Source organism: Protopterus annectens, chromosome 8.part0 (genome assembly GCF_019279795.1).
Source record: "Protopterus annectens isolate FY-2018-M chromosome 8.part0, PAN1.0, whole genome shotgun sequence".
Taxonomy (NCBI): domain Eukaryota; kingdom Metazoa; phylum Chordata; order Ceratodontiformes; family Protopteridae; genus Protopterus; species Protopterus annectens.
Genome location: NC_056741.1, coordinates 801,725,748 through 801,748,967, shown reverse-complemented (window position 1 = coordinate 801,748,967; position 23,220 = coordinate 801,725,748).

The following is a 23,220-nucleotide window of genomic DNA, read 5'->3' as shown; positions in this document are numbered from 1 at the left end:
GGGTTTTCTTCTCAGTTTTCTGATTCAGGCTCTGAGGAGAGGTCAGTTTCTGATTCTCCTTGCAGGGGCTTCTCTTTGTCTCAAACTATTTCCAGAATGTGCTAGTGTTTTCATTTAGATTACACTGAGGTCTCTCAGTCCTTCAGAAATACTATTAGCTGTTACAGAAGGAACTTTCATAACCTTCACCCATTCAGCCAGTTCAGCTCTGGAGGCTGTATGTGTCACTGCCAGCAAGTTTCCTAAAAGTCAGTCAGCTACTTCTAAAATGGCAAATAGAATGTATAAAGTTCTTCCATCTTTTAAATTGTATTCACTCTTCCCAAATCTGACCTAGAAGCTGTAGCTTTATTTAATCCTACTGCTGCTAAACATTTGATGAATTCCAATCCTACTTCAGACAATGGTGGGAAGATTATTGATAAGTATTTTAAATAAGTATATGCTTCTGCTACTCTGATTTTCAGTTTTCTGAAAAGTCAGGCTCATATGTTAAAGTTTATTCTGACTAATTGTAAGGAATGTTTTGTCTGAAGTTTCTTCTTGTGAGGGAAAGCTGTTGTTTTAAATAATTTTGTTTCTTCCATTGTACAACTCACAACTCATTCTTTATAGTGTGTACATATGACTCTTCCAAGACTATGGCCACTAGTACTGTTTTCAGGAAGTTTGCCTGGCTGTGTTCTTTAGAACCACCCAGACTGTGTGAAAAATGAGTGTTTAAATTCTCTTTTGGGGAGAGATTTAGCATTCGGTTCCTCTGATGCAGAGGTTATCAAAACGTGTGATGAAAGGGATAAGTTGATACAGGGAATCTCTAAGATTTTCAGCCATCAGGATATCCACATTTTTTTCATATTTAGGTGAATTGCTTATCTTTGCAGAGTTTTTTTTCAAGGTATCAGGAATTTCTCACTTGGGTGAGAAATCTATCACACAGGCTGGGATTCCAAGAGAACATCCAAAAGTCTTTTTGGCTCCTTCACACATGATTGTTTTTCTGGGGTGTCAGCTAGACAACTCAGCTCAAAGAGCTTTTCTTCCAGAGAAAGAATATCTATATCTATTTCTAGGGTTTTCCACTCAGACTTCAGTAACAGTGAGGGACTACCTCAGGATTTTTGGTCTCATGTACTCTGTGCTTCTCCTGATACCCCTGGCAAGACTTAACATGATAGTGGTATCTGAACTCTCTTTGGTCCTGGCACCAACATCCTGGGATTTGTCAGAAGAGAAATCACTGGGTGGAGATGGGAAAGTTCCCTAAACCCAGCCCACCCCTTCTCCCTCTCTGCTGCAAAGCAGTCAGTCATCAAAGACAATATGGGCTTTGCTTGGGGAGTAGTTTCAGGAGGGATAAAAGTACAAGGTATGTGGGACATTAAGGACAGATGCAAGCACATAAATATAAAATAAATGTTTGCCCTGATCAAGGCACTCAATCCCCTGAATCATCTTTGGTCCCTGGACCACTTCATGTTGTTACGGACAATACCACAGTCATGTGGTACTTCAACAAATAAGGGGGATCCAGATCTTACCCCTTTGTAGACTAGCCATATTAGCTTGAGATATAGCTTCCCAGAACAATCTCCCTCTATAGGCATCCTACATTCCATCTGAGTAAAACTGTGTGAGATAAGCTGAGCAGGACAAGGGCAAACTCTCACAAATGGAAACTAGTTTGGGGGGGTCTTCCAAGATTTGATCCATCTGTGGGGTATTCCTCAAGTGACCTTTTTGCCTTCTCTCAAAACAATCAGCTGGCAAGAGTCTCTCTAGGGCTCCATACAAGAAGGCCAAGAACACAAATGATTTTTTCTTTTCGTGGGCAGAAATATTCCTGTATGCTTTTCCACCCTTTCCACTGATATCCAGGGTGCTTCTGAAATTCAGAAGGAATCCCTCAAGATCATTGTGTGACTCCTTTCTGGCCCAGGCAACAGTGGTTCTCCCATCTTTTGGAAATGGCCTTGGGCAATCATCCAAACTTCCATACAGAATGGATCATTTCACACAAGGTGAGGAGTGTTTGACACACCCCAAACCCCAATTCACTTCAAATGAGTGCCTGGATGATAGGATCTTAAATCCCTTTAAGTAACTGTTGTTCCTAGCATTATCCTTTCGGGGATCAGCCGCCTTCCCTCCCTCCCTCTCTTTTAGTCAGCTCAGCTCAAACTGACTAACAGTTAGGGGCATGGAAGGTGCACTGAGGCTTTGGGAGCTGGCTGACTGTTATATCTTATACAAGATGTAACCCATATAGGGAAAGCTACTGCAGCAGTGATCATTCAAACATCTACTGTTATGATATGTTTACTTACACAGCTGTACTTTCAAGTTGTACCTAACATACACTGATGTATCACTTTTACACCCTTGCTGAAGACGTAAGTACTGGCCTTTTGTCTGACCAATTGGAAAAAAAATGTCTACTCACTCAAGTGATGGTAAATTTAACAAAATCTATCATTCAGTTAAGCACCTTTACCAAGTAAACAAACAAAAAAATAGCCCTGGGAATGCAGTGATTAACAAAAACACATCAGTATGTTAATGTTTGTAACTATAGGAAGTAATTAAAGAGTACCACCACTCAGAATACTGTGGAAGTCTCAGGAATAAGGGGGACTGTGTCTAGGACTTGTGTCTAGGACTTTCGTTATCGAAAAATTAGAAGAGAAAGATTAATGTATAGGCTTACTCCCGGATTTACTATTCTTCTGTGCAGGACTAGCTTAGTCCTGCACGGAAGTGGCTGTTTAGGAGCAGGATGGCAGCGCACCATGCATATTAATGAAGGCGCACTGCCAGAGTTCCTAATATTACACAGAGCATGTAAGAGTGCGGGGGGCATTTCTGAGAGCAGAGCTCTCAGAATATATATGCCCTCACAATGAAGAACAGCAGAAAGCCCAAAAGAATGAGCGAGACCGCTCATAGGTGTCCGCATACCCCCAGCAACATCCCCACGTGTACAACAGCAATAGTAAACACAAACAATATAAAAATACCATTTTTATTTTTATGAAACTATTAAATCTAACCATAGGTGCTTGCGTTTGCCCAGCAATTAGCTACAGTTAATGCAGCTTAAATGGTTGAAGAGGATAAAAAGGAAGATATATGCAAATAAAGTAGTATAGCAATAGTGTAGTGGACAAAGCATTCGCCTTACAAGCAGGCATTCCTGGCTCAAGTCCCACTGCACCACATTCCATTTTCCATGTCAAATCACATTATGGCCAATATTTTAATTGCATAACCTACTAAATAACATATATTTGTGAACTGGAGTACTGCATTAAATGCAGATGTGAGGTGTCAGTCTCATAATGTTGCAAAGTCCACAGATAATCACGTGTGCCCCATACAGTACATGTACACAGGAATCATGGATACAAATGGATGATAAAATATGTATTGAATGATAACTCCATACAGCTTCCAAATCCCCCATCATCCAAGATCCATTATACATTACTGTCTAAATCAGTGCAGTGGTAAGTGAGAGTAAGCAACTGTAAGCACTATTAATCAGTAGTAAGCAGTAGTAAGCAGGAGTAGGCATATGTAAGCACTAGTAAGCGGGTATAAGCCTGTTTGCGCGGAGGTAAGCAATGCGTACACAGGTTAAGCAATATGGAAGTTAACTCTATGCAAGCATCTTTATCTGAAGGTTAGCAGTGCTTACCTATGCGCAAACCTGTGCAAACCTGCTTACAACTGCTTAAATGTGCCTTAAGCACTCTGTATGCATCAGCCGCTGTTCTGGCCAGAAACAAAATAAACAACCTTTGCAGGTCTTGAACCCAGGACCCTTTACACTATAGTCACAGCAGTTAACCACCAAGTCATCACAGCAGTACATAAGAGTGAGGTATCACCAAACAAACCCTCACTAAAGTAAAATCAAACTGAACATGCGAAAGAGTCAGTATACGGTCATATGTTCTATAACCTACTATATAACATAAATATGTGAACTGGAGTACTGAAGTAAGCCCAGATGTGAGGTGTAAATGTAATAGAGTCTTGAAGTCCCCTACTAAACACAAGGACCCCATACAGTGTATGTACACATGAATCATGGATACCAGACATATATATAAGATATAATGAATAATAAATCAATGCCAAAAAGCAAATATAATGCAAAGTCAATTTTAAGCAATGCTAAGCATAGCACAGGCCAGCTTAGGAGGTGTAAGCAATGTGTAGGCCAGCTAACTCAATATGCCCTGTGGTATACCACTTTAAACAATACCAACCTTAGGTAAGCAGGTTTGCCCATAGCTTAGCCTTTTCAAAACTGGCCAATCATGGCAAAGTGTGGGAATTCAGCCCTACTTAAACCCAACAGGCAGGAATACATCTCATAACTGGTTGTAGCTTCCCCTTGCAGGCACCATGACAGAAAGTGGAGAGGGAGGGCACTTCTGGGTGCATTGCTGGGGCATCCAGGAGTCCAGAGTCATGGCAGGACTCCTTGTCAAAGACCATGAGCAAAGACTGCTCCAGGGCCAGTACCAGGGTTCCCAATATAAGGCAGAAGCCTGGGACCATCTTGCCCATGACCTCACCAGTGTCACTGGAATACCCAAACTGGTGAGCAGGTCAGGCATAACTATGCCAAGTTGAAGTGGCAAAAAGGGGATCTCTTGGATCATTGGATCCAACAGGCTAGGACGACAGGGAAGGTCCCAGCTGTGTGTAAGTATCACTCCACTATGTGTTTAATAATTGCCAGCTCATGTATATTATGGATAGGTATGGCTAAATATTTTTCCTATGTCCTCCACAGCGGCAAGTGAGTGGGCCGTGAACTAGGTGGCCCATGGCTGTTGCCTGCAGAGGTTGAGACACGAGGCAGGTTAGTAATACTCTTGCATGTACTGTCATAGGAAATAAATCTAAAATCATTAGTAAGTTAATTGCTAGTATAAAACCTATATTGTTTAAGGCAAGTACAGCATACACCGGAGAATATGGCAGGAAAAGTTTCATATAGTTTGTATGCAAATAAAAGCATAATAGCCTGACAATAAAGGTCAAACTGCTGGAATGCATGTGTATACTCTGGCATCATATGGTAATGTAGATTTGCAATCACTTAATAGTACTGTTGCATTAAGCACTGTTACCCACACTGTGCAACATAAATAGAATTTGTAGGAATGTCTGTATACGACTGGTGTAATCCCCAGAGGTCACTTAGTACAACTGAAAGACACATAAACAGAAAAATGTGAAAAGACAGACAACACAATCTGAATAGCACATGCAACTGAGATGTGAACTGTTGTATTTTTAGCATACACAGCCATGGTTCGAATCCTAGGAGTGGTAGTAGTTGGCATACAGAATCATACCCCACAACTGTCCAGAATGTCCAGTAAATTGGCCCATGTCTGCTGCCTGTCCCCCTGTCCCCCTGGGAAATCAGTGGGATGATCCCAGACGTATAGGCAGCAAACAGGAAATACAACTGATTGTCACACATCTATGAGAACAAAGCTGGCACACTAGCAACTCCCCAAAATCTTATGAGAGTAATAAGCTATGTATGTCCCATGTACACCCGCATGTTGTCAAGCTGTGACCAGAGTGTATACAGTAACAAAGTGAGATGTATATGGATAATAGTAATGTGGAATCTGGTACTTTGTGTGGCAGCATTCAGGTAGTGCTAACAAACATTGCTCCCACAGGTCTGTCAGATACGAACACTGTGCCCATAAATAAAAGAATGATACCCTGTACTGGTACTGTTTACATTGGTATTATATGGCATTGTGACTGATCCAGTTGCTCTGAATAATAAGGTATTACTCATCACTGTCACCCACACTGTGCTATATAATATAACTGTCTAGGAAATCCTGTATAAGAGTGTTGTAATACAAGGTCAGAATTTAAAACCACAGGAGAATTATAAGACGGAAAGCAAATAGGAGTTATACAGCAATATCTATATAGCACACACAACTGTGATGGACAGTGTTTTAGTTTTAGCAGACACAGCCATGGTCTGAATCCTGGGAGTGAAATTAGGCTGCATACAGAATCATACCCCACTTCTCTACAGATAAGTCCAGAATGTCCAGTATATGGGCCCATATCTGCTGCCTGTCACCCTGTCCCCCTGGGAGATCAGTGGGATGATCCCAGATGTTTAGGTAACAAACAGGAAATACAACTGATTGTCACACATCTATGAAAACAAGCCTGTCACACTAGCAACTCCACAAAATATTATGAGAGTAATAGGCCACGTATGTCCCATTTACATCTCCATGTTGTCAAGCTGTGACCAGAGTGTGTACAGTAACAGAGTGAGATGCATGTGCATAATACTAATGTGAAATCTGGTACTTTGTGTGGCAACATTAAGGTAGTGCTAACAAACATTGCTCCCACAGGTAAGTCGGATATGAACACTGTGCCGAGAAATAAAAGCTTGATGCCCTGTACTGGTACTGGTACTGTTTACTCTGGTATTGTATGGAATTGTGAGTGTTGCAGTTGCTCTGAATAATAAGGTATCACTGATCACTGTCACCCACACTGTGCTACACAATATAACTGTGTAGGAAATCCTGTATAAGAGTGTTGTAAGTCATTAAAGGCAATAGTCCACATATGTCCCGGTTCACCTGGATGTGTTCAAGATATGGCCAGAGTCTGTGCAAAAAGAGATGGAAAGGTATGTGCATAACATCAGCCTGGAATCTGAGAGTATGTGTAGAAATAGTTAGTTAGTGTTAACAAACAATTCCTTCACAGGTATACCAGGTAAGAGATGTATACTGAAGGTAAAACCAGTTCATGTAATAAAGATGATGACAGCCAAATCACTGTCCAAACTAAGGCAATAGAGTAGTGTAGTAATACTTGTAAGGTACAGATAACAGCACTGACTATGAAAGTAATGCAAACTACAGGAATATGCTAGTTGTTAATTGACATCTTTCTCCCCCCACTATATCTCCAACAATACACTAAATACCCACCTCAACTGGTATGTGATGACTCCATTGTTATGCTGGGACATATGTCCTATTGGTTGATAATTATTTAAATCTGTTTCTATGCATGTGCTATGTTGAAATGCTCCAACATTGGTGGCATGGTGCCATCAATGTACCTGCATGCTGTTGTTATTACCACTGTGGTCCCATATATGCATGTGTTCCATTTGCTATGCAACTATTCCATTTCTGGTGTCTGGGTTAATGGGAATATCTCTGCATGCTGTTATACCTAACCCTGGAATGCGTTGACTATTACTAACTCACATATGTTGATACACCATAAACACCACAGCATGTATGGGAATGTGGGTCCCAGCGGACCCATCTGTTCCACATCAGCTGGCTGTGGCACCTAGCACCAGCATGTCTGGGGCCCAACCCAGGACCTCCTTGTCCTTTGGTCCTGCACCACCTTCGGGTGGAACCACCTCAGGGGATGGGGCTTGCCCTGCTGGGAGTGGACATGGACAGGAAGCTGTCACCAGTCGCCAGGTCTGGGTCGTGGTGCGTAGAGAGCTTGATCAGCAGTTTGGAGTCCTTCTACCCCAGATTAAGGGCCACATGTTGCGACTAGAGGGTCAGCCTGGCTCTCTGACTCAGCCCTTAGCACAGCCACCTTCAGGGCTGTGAAGCTGCAGTGGTGACTGCCCATGGGTGGGGATCTCAGTCCCATTGTTTCTACTGTGGGCTCATGGGCTTCTGATTTCCCAACACCCCCCACATCATATACCGCCCCTGTATGCATCTTGATTGTCTTGTCTGTTAACCTACCCAACCTACCTCCCCAAATATACCTACTATCCCTCCCCAACATCCCACTCCCACCTGGAAAAAAAAGGCAATCTGTTCCCCCAAAACATCTCACCCCATACATAGCTGTCACTTTCGCATACGTGTTCATTGGACACATGTAATCTGGTCTAACTGGCATCACAACATATTATTGCTGTCCTCACCCCTCTCTCAGGGGTTTAAGTATCCAAATCTACCTCCAAAGTCAATATATATGCACAGCTGTTGCTGTAGACAAAATGGGCAGCTATGGACCTTCCCTACACCCTCCTGCACATCCCAAGCTATTTTCCCCACTGTATTTCCCTCTTTGTGCCCCTTTTTCACCACTATCCTATCAACCCTTTTTTCTTTTCTTTTAAAGAAATCAGCGCAGGGGTAAGTGGGAGTTAGCACTTTTAAATAACAGTAAGTGGGTTTAAGCCTGTTTGCGCGGGGGTAAGCAGTGCCTACACAGTTTACACAACTGAGAAGCTAAATCAGTATAAGAAACTGTAACTGGAAGTTACCAGTGCTTACCTCAGCGCAAACCTGTGCAAACCCGCTTACAACTGCTTAAAAGTGCCTTAATCCCTTTGTATCCAACGGCCCTTGTTCTGCCCAGCAACAAAATAAACAGCCTTTGCAATACTCGAACCCAGGACCCTACACACCATAGCCAAAGTGATTTACCACAAAGCCATGTCAGATACACATAACCTTGATGTTTTCACAAACGTATCATCCTGCCCAGTCATTCAACAGTACAGGAAATGTATTTCAACATGTAGAGGTGTGTGTGTATATATGTTAATATCTAAATAGATATAACATATCTGTATATGTAGATATAGATACATATATAAAAATATATACAAATATATATATATATATATATATATATATATATACAGCAATATATATATATATATATATATATATATATATATATATATATATATAAAAGCATAAATATATATCTACATAGGTATATACAGACATATATCTGTAGATAAAAATGTGAACATAAAAACATATATGTCCACATGCAGCGTTAATGGGATTGAGGGGACCCAAACAACATACGTCTTGAACGTATAGATATTCCCCCCCACAGCCAAACACATCTGCCCAGCAATACAATACCAAATGTTGCAGATCCCATAACCAAGACCTGCCACAACATGGGCATAAGATGTTAACAGTATTCCATCCCACCAGTATGATATCAGGCAGGTATCAGTAACATATCATGCAGTACAGTCTGGCTACCATAGGGAATGTACAATGTGGAAGCAGTCAACATTCCTGGGATACATATACACAGACACATATATGCAGATATATATATATATATATATATATATATATATATATATATATATATATATGTGTGTGTGTGTGTGTGTGTATGTGTAGCTACATATACACACACAGAAATATGTATAGGAAGATACATATGTAAAAGGTGCACACAATACGGAACAGCCACTATGCCTACAGTTGCCACCTTACTAACTTGACACTGTATGAGCCACCCATACAAATGACAACACCCACAGAGAGGTCAAAGGATATAACACCATACACAGGTCTGCATACATGGGAAAGCTTTATTTGTGTACTATTACAGTTGTATATGCCATGTCATATAGCTGTTTAGACACTGACATACATATAAACAGAGTAATGCAACTGTGAAACAGTTATATTAATACAATAGTCTGGAAAGGTTTACAGATAATGCTGTCCAGGCCGAGCCCTTCAAATAGTACAATAGTAAAGACAGACTGGGTCACAGGATACCAATCAATCAACAGTAAGTAATGCAAATGTATAGTCCAGCAGCCTCTGTCTACACTCTGTACACAATCCTTAGGGGGTAAAGACCTCAGTTGACACAATGGGATGTATCTGTTACATAACAAGGCATAGCTGTCACCATCACAATCACACTGACAAACAGAACAGTCTGTATGGCAAGAGGCAGTAGGCCTGCGTTTACCCAAGGTGAATTGTATGGTATGTACATCCAGATACCTTAAGGCAGCTTACCCCTGATACCCCCACATGTTGTAACAGCCTAGGTTAGTTAAGGTGCATCCCCCCAGACTCAATAATACAGGACCATATACCACTGTTACATACACTGGCCTCTGGAGTGCATAAGGGCACACATGTATTGTGTAGGTGAAGCCACACATATATGGACCCAACCCCACAGTATGTGTGGGGGACACAACAGTAGTAGACTGATGACAGGAATGGCAGCATGACATACGTACAGCCAACTACATAACAACCCCTGACAGCATGTCATATGTACAAAGACTGGTATGTAGGTGGAGGGTAGAGGCTGGAACACAGGCCCATATGTGTAAAACTGTTTTCATACACTAAGCAAGTAGCTGGTGTTAAAGGATAGTTTGCAACATGCCCTTAGTCAGGATTATAAAGTTAGAAACAGAAATGGATGTAGCCATGTACTGATAGCACTCAACACACACACTGCCAGTGATATATCTAACAGAAGACCCATGTGGTGGACAGACAAAACATAATAGGCACACCTCTGACCATCAAGCGGATAGGCCCACAGTTGAGAGCTATGCAGACAGACTGCATTCCAAGCTAAACTAGTATGTACACACAAACCCTGTAACACCGGTGCTATATAATGCATACAACAACACTACTCACACTCTGTATGTAGTTCTGGATCCTCCTACAAATATGTAGCTGGCCTGAATGTGCAGGTTCTCCTGTAAGAGGTATTGCTACCTGCTGTCTGTAACACTGCTGCACACACACAGGAAGGATGTCCATCATACAGGAAAGCTAAAGGGACCACGCCCGTATGATATAGGGATTTATAGTAGTTGGTTGCCATGACAGTGGTAATTGTAAGTACTACACAACATGCTGCATGCAGGTAACAAGTGGAGGACACTGATTGGTGCAGAGGCCATCACCTGATCATATGCATCACCTACAAATTCCATGCTGCAATCTATGCAAAGAAGCTCATTCCATTTACTGGAGAGAGACTGAGAGTGAGAGAGAGAGAGAGAGAGAGAGAGAGAGAGTGCATGTAAGGCACAGAAAAAAAATATCCAGAAGAGGCTGCATACCCAGAACAGGTATGTGAAGTATATATGTATGTAACTGACCGAAGCACTTGGTCCATGATAATGGGATAGATTATGTGGAATGATTTATATGTACCTTCAAGTGTTGTTGTTGTAATGATGTTCAGCTGAACAACTGCTAAGGACAATTGAGTCCGTCCCTGTGGATAGTGGGCCATACCCGTCAACCGTGCAGAGCAGCACTGACTGATAAGATGTAAGCCATCATAGTGTGTATTGTGTAATGGGAAGTATGTATATTACATGGACAATAGCTGGTGGTGGAAGTAATGCCATAATAATGGACACATGGGTTCCACAGCACACCTCTTTCAGGATACTCAGGTTAACCTGTATTATAGCATGCAGGAATGTCATAGGTGTATAATAGGGTTACCTGCAATCTGGCCCTACATATAACCCCCTAATGTCAGGCTGTGTTCATATGTGCACCTGTCTGTCTTGTAGCAAGGTAGAACAGTGCAGCTGTGTAGGAAGTGTTGTGAGATTGTGGACCTGATGTCTGAATGTACCCCACATATAGGTAGGCATATGTGTACATATATATATATATATATATATATATATATATATATATATATATATATATATATATATATTCATGTATGTTCACAAATATATAGATACCCATGTGTAAACATATATATGAACACATATATACATCATATATATCCACCCATATATAGATTTATACCTATAGGCACATGTCTACATATATACAAACACACCCACAAACATATATGTATGTAAATACATTTCTCTTATATTACTACCACAGTGCTGCATGCTATGTGTGAGGAAACAGCACAAATAGCAATAAACATAGATATCTACAGCTGTCAGTGTGTGCAACATAGATTGGTATGTCACATGTGAGCCCCTTGTTGGGACCACATTGCCCTTGTCTGTGAAGTATGGAATAGGAATATGGGGAAGTATGGCAGGTATAGATGTGGGGGTGGTCAGGGATGGTAGATACAGAGGACAGTGACACATGTGGTGGGTAAACATCCTGGATGGTGTGTGTGGTCTGTGATGTGGGCGCCCCATGGGCCCCAATATGGACACAATTGGAACAAGCCTCCCACCACTGCTACTCACAACAGCAGTCCACGTCCTGAAGGTGCCTGTCCTGGAGGCTGAGCAGGAGAAGCATGTGGGCCCTGTGAATATGTACTGGGTGCCTCAAGGTGATGTAGCACATCTCACATGTGTCTGTGGAGCCTGGAATGGAACAGACCCTGAACCTGACCTCAGGGGACAGGAACATGTCTGTGTGTGCCCCTGGGGGGACAACATCCCCTGGGTTGGTTCCACCTGACTGTATTACTGGACCAGTACATGAGGAGGCCACAGGGTGGGTCACACATGTGATGTGGCCTGGTAACATGTGCAGATGAGTTTGGAGAGGTGGTTCTGCTGGCCAATAGTACATATACATGCTATTGTGTCACTGTTATAGAACATATGTTGGTAGTAATAGTCTACACAATCCCGGAACATGTCCAACAGGATGCATAGATGACCCCACTAACACAGAATGTCAGATGTGCAGCAAACACAAAGCAAGCATACCGCAGGCATATATGGAACCATTGTGGCCCTGACAATGGCATGCAGGTGAATAGTCTGTAACAGGCCAGCAATACTAGTGTCCACACAGGGAACATGGCTACAAACACATTGCACAAAGTGTGGTACAGTACAATATCTGCCCCACTGGTAGGTATGCTGTAGCCATACCTATTGAGTTGTCTGTACAGTTTGTCGTTACTGATATGGTGAAAGGGGTGACAGTGATGTGTATTAAGAACTGCGGCAACCTTGATGCATGACTTGCTCACACCTGTGTCCATCTTTATGTCTTTCAGGCACAATGTCCCATGGAAGGCTGCCAGCCTACACAGCAGCTGAAAATGAAATCCTGCTGAATGACCTCATACAGCACTACACAATCTTGTTTGGTTGGGCCACCCATGATCAGCAGGAGCGGCCCGCCCTGTGGAAAGACCTAGTCCACAGGGTCAATGATGTCGAACTGCACATCCTCAGTTATGAGCAGGTCTGGCATCATTGTTCTGACCTGCTTCACAATGCCCGTTGACGTGCTGCTGCAATCCGGGGGGATCACCTCACCATGGGGAGGGGCATGCCATCCATCTCCCCTGACATGTGTGGAGGAGCTCCTAGCCAGCCTCATGGCACCTGTCCGTCCACACAGCCAGCAACTGGCGGACACCTTTGTCAAAGTGGGTGCCACCCACACACTGGCCAAAGAGCATGCAGGTAAGACCACAAGGCACATCATTAGACCACTGTTGCATATACATCCACATCAGTACAGGCAGATCATGCATATCTGACATGTCATAAATATATTTTGTTGCTGCATAGTAGTGATAAACAGATGTGCATATGTGGTAGTGTTGTTGACATGTACTCTTGATGTATTGTAATGCTGCACCCACCCTGTAGCAATGCCACAGGTGTGGCCACTGACTTTGCATCTCTCACCCTCTTATGTAGGTCCCTCTGGGATACCACCAAGGCAGCAGCCTATAGCTGGTGAGTATAGTTTATGTAGATGCTTGCCAATACACCGGACATGTAATGGTGATGGTATATTCCATGCACACATCTAACACACCTACCCAGAATGCATGCTGTACATGTGCATGTATTGTTGCTGTTAAATGCACGGCATCACAAGGGTGACCATGATGGGGTACTGGAAGGGTATGTCAGACACCTTCATGATAACTAACATCCTGTCATTGCGGAATGTTTCCACAGGGAGTAACATAATAGTGGGAGACATGGCCTACAGAAGGGACATGTTTGGAACAACACCCATATACAGTGCAACACCAGTGTATATACCTGTAGGACAATGGCAACTGCTGCAGAGTTATACAATGGCATAAGGCATTACAGTGGTCCACATTATCAGCTGGGACTAGGCTGTAACATGTGGTATTCAGTGTATGGTATACTGCAAAGTGACACATGTGTAGGCACTTGTCACGCATCTGCAAAAAGGCTAAAGGAAGGGGGGTGTCAGCATGACACACCGGTACACTGCAGCAGGGATCCTAAGGATGCTTAGAATGGCTGTATCTGCACATAATCAGGTTCAGGAACTGTGGCAGATGTAACCCTACCCCACAACAATAGTGACAGCAGTGTGTGAACGCCAAGGGGATGTGCACATAAGTAGACCTTGCAATCATGCAGATTTGGACATGTGTAGGGCAGACTGAACATACACTGGCAAATGCAGATGGGCCATGCTTGTATACCCCTGCCAAGAGTAGTGACTGCTGTAGTACACATAACAGGAGGTGTGACACATCGTCATGATAAGGGTGTGCACACATATGACCACACGGAGTGTATGCATCGCGGTCAGCATCAGCACACCTAACACACTCCATAGACACTGCATGTGAAAGTACTGGACATATGTCACATATTGGGCTCATGTACTGTTAAGATATGCAATGATATAGTCCCATGGCAGATCAAGGAATGGTGCATCATATCAATAAGGGTGTGTACACCCCCATAGCCATGGTATGCTCTGATGGTTGTCAGTGTAAGAGTAGTGGATTGTTCATACATGCTCCGCTAATGATGAGAGCTGTAAATCAGACATCAGGCATTCACAAATGACACCTGTCCACATATCATCCCAGGTATGTGCTGCTGAAAAACATAGGTATTGTGAGCATTACTGCTGACATAACTGGCACAGTAGTACACATTCAGCAATGGATTGTACACCTGTGAGGTATGGTGCACAGTACATGGCAGGGTGCAAACTAGAAGCACAGCAATACTGTGTACATGGGTGCAGTGGTATTTAGGGGAAGGGACATCACCTAGTGACACAGCACATGCATCACTCATGTGTATACTGTTGCTAGCATGGATTGACTATAGCTGCACTGCATGCTGTTGTGTACCATATGTTATGCATGTTGACAGATGGGTAATAGGAGGACTGTGTGTACTATCATGGTGCAACCTCACCTGTATGTGTGTGTGTGTGTGTGTGTGTGTGTGTGTGTGTGTGTGTGTGTGTGTGCATCCTGGTGGGTAGTTAGTTTGTCTGTAGGGTCACTCTGGTAAAGAGTGGGGAGGTTGATGCATGTAGGATGCATGTGTGCATGTATGTGTGTTTGTGTGGGTGGCCATGTATGCACATGTGTGATTGTAGGGTGTTCATACAGCAGTACCCCCTTTGGGATCATGCAGTACATGGACATGGACTGCCACATTACACACCAGGAATACTTGTCATGTATGTAGTCACAGGACAGCTGATAGTATAATAAGGTCTGTAGCATGGAACAGGTATTGAGAGGGAAGGTAGACACCAGGTATACCCTTAATATCACATTCAGCAGAGAGGTGACCTACAACCCATGTATGAAGCTCTACAGATGTATTGGGGAAGTACTAGTCAACACCAGGGAGTGTATCCAAATATTACAGTTGCCACATGATAGGCTGAATGAGCGGCATAAATGGCATATACTGAGCAATACATACACATGACACACAAGTGTGTGATATTATGGAGTGAACATAGTAGTCCACACATATAGGGGCCATGCTCATGACGTCTGGACATACACAGGGTGAACACTGAATGACAGCAGTGAGGTCATCTAAAATCACTACACACAGGTCAGGCAGGTAATATAGTAACAGGTCTTGTGTTGTGATCACTTGTCTAGGCATTTAGAGGACTGATATGTTAATGAGTGGTACCAATGTGTGTATGTTACCAAGTGTGATGCAGGATGGGGAACACATGAAAATATACGTGGGACTGTCTGTAAAGTCATGGACAGGTAGGTATTATGGTGGTGTGTGTGTGTGTGTGTGTGTGTGTGTGTGTGTGTGTGTGTGTGTGTGTGTGTGTGTGTGTGTGTGTGTGTGTGTGTGTGTGTACTGTTAGGCAATGCTGTACAGGTTTTAAAGTGCATTTATTGTTTTCCCCCACAGGTGGCGAGGTTGGTAAGGGTCCCTCCTGCATGCAATCTGATGTTGGTGTCCATACAGACACTGATGATGATGATAGTACTATTGAGGCACAGGTGGGGTTGCCAGGGGCTGAAACAGCACCATCAATTTGACATCCCCCTTTTAGCCACCCCAACCCCACACACAGTTTCAGTGCCTATACATACCACAGCACCAGTGGCCATAGTAGAGGGAAAGCTGGCATTTGGTGGCAGTGCATAGGAAAGTGTGATAACCATGCCTACTGTGTCTAGTCACAGCAGGCATAGCCAGATGTCTGGCAGGGCACTAGATAGACAGATGTCTCAGGGTGCTCATTGTAGGGCCACTGGACATCATGCCCCTGGCAGAGGTTACATAGCTGGTACCAGCAGGTGCATGTTTCATTTCAGGCTGTCATGGTGGTGCAGGCACGTATGGAACATTACACCAGACAGGTCCTGTGGCTGCAGAGGGCTGCTCTCACACCTGCAAGTGACAACTTCCGTGAACTGTCTGGTGCCATCCATGCTTATACCGAGCTCATGGATAGATGGTCTGGTGAGATGATGGCCCTCATCGACCATGGTATGTTCGTGCTTGAACATGTGGTGGGGGTGCGGTGATGGCTGAGTGGATGTAAGCCAGCAACACCAACAGCTGGCAGTCAATGTGGACATGCTAGGACACAAAGGGGTTTCCATAGTGGCAGTACCAGCCTCGGCAGTGCAGGGGGCACTGTCCACACCACAGCAGGCCACGAGCACATGGTCCTGGCCAGTTCCAGGAGGGACCTGGTACCAGTGGACATTTGTCATCATCAGGTGAGAGTAGCACATCGAGGCCTGTATCTGGACATGCCCATGGAACCCCTAGCAAGCACAGTCCATGTGTCCGTGGCCAGAGGCAGTGAACTGCACATCCTGCTGGGTATGGTCTGCAGCTGTACATAAATACCTGTGTAGGGCAGCCACATGGCAGAACTGTGTGCATGCATACCCACATACTATACAAACACACCTAGGGCAACCCCATACCTACACACACCACATCACCATGCCAAGTTCACCTCAGTACACCCCTCACCCACACACATGGTGTCAAATGTATGGCACACCCTCGGCCTTGGGTAAACCAATGATACCTGTGCCACATCCCTGTCATCCATACCATCAATGCAGGGGCAGGCTAATATGGTTCTGATGCACACATTGACTGTACTACAGTGTACCACAGTACTGCAATGTAACATGTTGTAATGAGTAAATTGTAATGCATATATGCCAGGTAGTGTAGCCATCCAACAATGATACATTATAGCTGTTAGTAACACTGGTTGAATGTGGGTTCTATAATGTTATCCATTTGAGTTGTAGGTGTACATGTGTCAGCATGAGGATGGTCTGCAGTCATATTCCACAATGGGGTATGGCACTGTGGTGACACCATGGATGTGACATATCTGGGGTATAGTAGAACACATGTCACAGGTTAGTATAACAGTTATTCCCTGTGCCACATGGACAGGTGGCCCACTGAGGTGTGTATAATCTGCAACCTGATGTAGACCCATCCACATACACGCACACTGTTACTTGGCAACACTGGGACTAGACCCCTACCTAGGTATGTAGTGATACTGAAGTTTGTGGCTTCCATTGCACACACCACACAGCATTTAGGATGAGGTGTGTCCCAGGTTACATGTTACATGCAGAACATCCCCAGACATGTACAGCATGCTAATGGGGGATGTAATGGGTGTATATGGACAATACATAGTGTGACATGCCTTCATATACACATTAACAGACACGTAACAGGCAGACACGCATTGGAGAGACCAGGGCCTATCACTGCTAACTAACATGACCGTGCGTCCAATGTATTACAGGTAGGCTGCACACAGCACATGCATAACTGGCCTGGAATGTCGTATCAGTTAACTTTATGTTTGATGATGACAGTGGTAAACATAACGTGGTACTTGGGACATATACCAGGTGTACCTTGGTGAAATGACAGTGTACACAGCACCCACATCCCCCAGTGGATATTTTACTTGCTGAAATCCACTCTGATATACCCACCATCACACATTGGCCATGACTGCGATACAACCCATTGTAGATCCCAACAGTGGCACTACAGGGATATGCATCTAATGCACATGCCACATGCATAGCAGGGTGTTGAATTGTCATGCCTCACCAAAGGGCAGCAACAACACTATCTGTACTACTGTGTGGCAATGGGTATTGTAATAGGAGTATGTGGCCTAGGAATGCTGTACCCTACAGATAAACGGACATGCACACATACACACACTTGCCAGAACACAATGGGTATCCCATGTCTATCAACCCATTTCTACAATGCTGTTGTGATGGTACTGCAAGGCTCATGTAGCCGTTATGCAGAGGAGCTTAACAGGGTACATGTAATGTCCCATACAGCATTCACAACTGGCTATGGTAATGGGTGATGTGGTGGTTGTGAAGGTACTCATGGAATTTCCACGTACAGGTGTGCTAACACACAGACACTGCTATACTCAGTCATGCACACGTACACATGTGTCAGTACTGGGGTGCATCTCTGCAGGTAGTCATAGCTGTGTACCTAGCTATTGTCCAAGGAGAGATGGGTTGTGTAGGGGTTGTGTGTACAGTGGTATCCTGCCACCTGCCATGTGGCAGCAGGCAAGCCATCGACAGACACTACTGTGGTGACCCTCAAGGTGGAAGTGACATGCATCAGCCATTCCCCAAGTGCCTCCCGTACATTGCCACTGAGTTGATCAAGTCGACATGCATGCAACATGCATTACAACACATGGTTAGTGTCTGTGATGGAGACCTGAACCCAAGCATGTTTAGTTGACTGTGGTAGTGTAGTGGAGGTACCCATGGCATATGGTGTGTACAGGGTGTTATCTTTAATATGTGCCAGTTTTTACACAGCTGGGCAGACATGTCAGTGTCAATCAAGCGTAGGATGCCTGTACATATCCCAGCTTGATACCTGCCATGTGTACAGACTGACAGTCATCCGCTTGGCAAGTAGCTATGCCGTAGGATGAATGTGTTGGCAGATAGACATTTGACAACAATATGTATACCATAACTACATGTCAGGAGCCCTTGCTATCATGTGCTGTACAGATGGTAGTCTACAGTTACATTCCACATGTTGGATCATTACCCAGTAGGGGTTATATACTGTGACACTGCTCATACACCAGGGATACAACAGGGAGGACTCAGAGTCCAGCTATGCCTGCAAGTGTGCCTGTTGTCAGTACTACATTTAGCACTCTACTCTTGCATGGGTAGGTGCTGTCAACAGCTGTACTGCCATCATACACTACATGCCAGTGTGACAGCACGTACCCTGGGCTACTACCCCTGTACATTACAAAGTCACACAGATAACAGTGCTGTACAGACCTCACATTCATCTGTGTCCCAGACATGACACTTACACCCCTTGCTACCGTAATGACAGCACATAGGCGCATGTATTGTACATGGCATTACAAACACTTATTACAGATGTCATTACCCTGCTATGTTATCAGACTGGGTGGTGTGAACTGGTTACCAGGGCTAAGCCATGCTTATCAGGTATCAACATTGCTGCAATATAACAGCTAAGCTTATTTACGCATTGGTAAGTGAAGCTTCCACTGTGTAAGGTCCCATATGTTTAACTGTAGCTTAGCACTGCTTAGCTTTGTGCAAAACTGTGCAAACGCGCTTAAAGCTGCTCAAAACTGCCTTAACCACTCTGTATCTGACAGCCCTTGTTCTGCCCAGCAACAAAATGAACAGCCCTTGCAGGACTTGAACCCAGGACCCTGTACACTAAAGTCACAACACTTAACCAGTATGCCATGACCACTGTGAAGACAGCTGTTTTTCCAATATATCTGTCAATACATATACTGATTAGTATTGAACAATTGTCCTTACTACCACAATTGTGTAGTACTTGTTATTAATATGACTGTTGCTTCACATATGTTGTTTTAAAATAATGTACACAAAGAAGATACATACAGTGAGATACATGTGGGAGAGTATACACAACCATGAGGTTTACACATGACAGGAATATGGATATATACATATAATAGGTTGATATATGTCTACATGTACATACACATGTGTATTCTGTATATTCATGCATATGTCTGTATACACATCTGTATAGTGCAACATATTATATATATATATATATATATATATATATATATATATATATATATATATATAAATATGTATATATAGATATATGTATATATAGCTATATATGTAAGCACATCCTATGTGTACAGATATGCCCATTTATGTAGATATATATGTAGATATCTATAACAATATGTGCATATATATCTATTCTGATATACCTATTACTGTCAATATATATGTAGATATCCGTAAGTATATGTGCATATGTATCTCTATCTGTATGGGTCTATTTCTAAAGACCGAACCGCCGATTCCCCGACACAGAAATCACCGACGCCAGAAAACCGACAACACACAAACCCGACAGCTAAACGAACACCATAACACTGACACACAGAACGTAAACAACACACTACACTACATAGCATACACACTAGCCCTGACCCAAACCCTAACCCTAAGGTCCGACACTAACGCACACTTCACCTACCTGCACCCTAACCCTAACTCACTTACCCACCCCTAGCCCAAGCTCCGACACTAACGCACACTTCACCTACCTGCACCCTAACCCTAACTCACTTACCTGACCACTCCTACCTCCGTCACTGTCGCACACTTACCAGGTCGCGATCACACATTACCCTTGTCGGTCTTTCCGCTGTCGGTGAATCACCCTGTCGGTATACGTACCTGTCGGTTATCTGGCGTCGGTGATTTCTGCGTCGGGGGATCGGCGGTTCGGTCTTTAGAAGGGGACCCATCTGTATATGTGTAGACATATATTGCTGTGTATATGTATATAACTGAGTGTTTATATGTATATATATATATATATATATGTAGATATACATATCCATCTATGTATGTCAATATGTATACGTGTATATATCTATATAGATATATGGATAATTTTATATACATATATGTCCACCATATGTCCTGAACATGGAGTGGGGCATTACCTCAGCCCCAATAGTCTCAACCTCATAGTGCAAGGAGATGTCAGGTATGTAGTGCAAGTATTTATGTAGACTATTGCTACTGTAATAGGGGTTGTCTTCACAGACGTGTGTGGGAGGTCACATCTGCTTTTAACATGTGCGCCATTGGCTACTGACAGACATCCTAAGAACATCATAGTACAGTACCACTGCTAGCACAGTAATGATCCTGTGGGCTACAGCAGAGATATGGCCAATAAATGTAGACAGTCTGTCACACTCTGGTCAGTCCGGAGGTATACACAGAACCTCTTAGTGCAAGACATGTAGACCAAGCCTGACAATGTGGATGTTAACAGCCAGGTAGATGGGTATAACATGTAAATACTGTTATACATTTGCTCCCATTGGTTACATATTCGCACACCCCTGTCTGTCCTGTCACATAATAACCACTGGTACAGAGGTACCATGGCCACAAACTACCCACTAGTTAGTGACATACATCTGTACAGCATCCCACTGCTTTGTCTGACATACATGACTGTTATGGTAGCCTAGCAGCAGTACATCTGGCAAATATCTGGACATAATATTACACTGGGTAAGGACACTAAGCTACATTTCTTATGGGGAATGCACATGTACCTGCATATATAGCAGGCTCTACAGGCATGTCACAGCACAGAGTAACAGACACCTGTGTGAAAGTGCATAACCACAACCAATGTGAACACAGCCACAGCCACATATGGTAGCCAGCGTAATATTACAGTATATGGACTATCTGATCAACACCATCCTCATATGTGCCACTCACACACTAACCCTACATATACTAGGCCACTACACAGTTGCATGGGACATGTGTGTGTTTGGCCCTACAAACATGTAAGGCAATAGGGTAACATACAGTGGAGCAGCATGTAACATCAGATAGAACAGGACCAAGAACAATGACATCTACCATAGTCTGTAAACAGGCCAAGGTACATATTCAAAATACACACACTGTCGACAATCACCATAAGTACACAGACCTCAGTACTATACACACAACCACAGTATGCCCACGTTTTGTCCTCAAAAGAAAAAAAACCTATTATACATAACACGTGTTGCAGTCTAATATCCCACTGTCTTGTTATCAGATATGATGTCAATAAATTATGGTGTACAGGACATATGCACCTTTTACTGCATGACATATGTACACAGGTTGACAGAGTTGTGGCTGGAGGCACAAACACAAGGCCAATATTGACATGTTGCTGTGATAACCTCATACATTTACTGTTGTAACAGAGTTTGTTGCAATATATGTCCTATGAGGGATATGAGGTCAGTAACTCTCATGTCTGTCACCATGTACTGTCTGCAATCCTCACACTATGCTTCTGCAGTTCACAGATAGGTGTTCTGTGGGTAACACAAGAAACAAAGGGCACCACACACTGCCCAGTCTGCAGATGACCCTGCAGATGGACGTTTCCTCAGTAACATAGCACTGTCATGACAGGTATTAAAACATGTAGAACAGCCATATCCACACACGCCCTGTTAAACCAACATTATTCCAAATGCAGAATAGCAACACTTACATTCTGTAGTTGTGTCAGGCACATCCCTCTCCTGTGTGTTGGCTTGTTTCCACAGTGTATGTTGTTAGAGGTAAATCGCCAATCCATCTGTGATGCTGATTGCCAAACAACAGATCTAGGTCCTGCTCACAGTGAATGAAAGGACCCAACACCAACATGATGTTCCTAGATATTGGAGTGTGTTTCCATGCAATTGGCTATGGGAATGTTACTACAGCTGTTCCACATGCAATCAGCTAGAGAGGGCTGCAATTTGTGCAGAGGCCATCAGCTGATCATGAGAATCACTTGCAAAACACATGCTGCTGCCTAAACAAAGCAGGTGTAAGTCTCCACATCCACCAGAGAGGGAGTGAGAGAGGCAGACAGAGGTAAAGATAAGTCAGGGAAAGGTAGGAGAGTAAAACTTAAGCATGTGTGTGTCACACACCTACCCATACAGGGTATCAAACCCCTGACTGACTATGTATTGTATCACATGTCTATGCAGTTATTGGATGCGCCACATAGGCTAC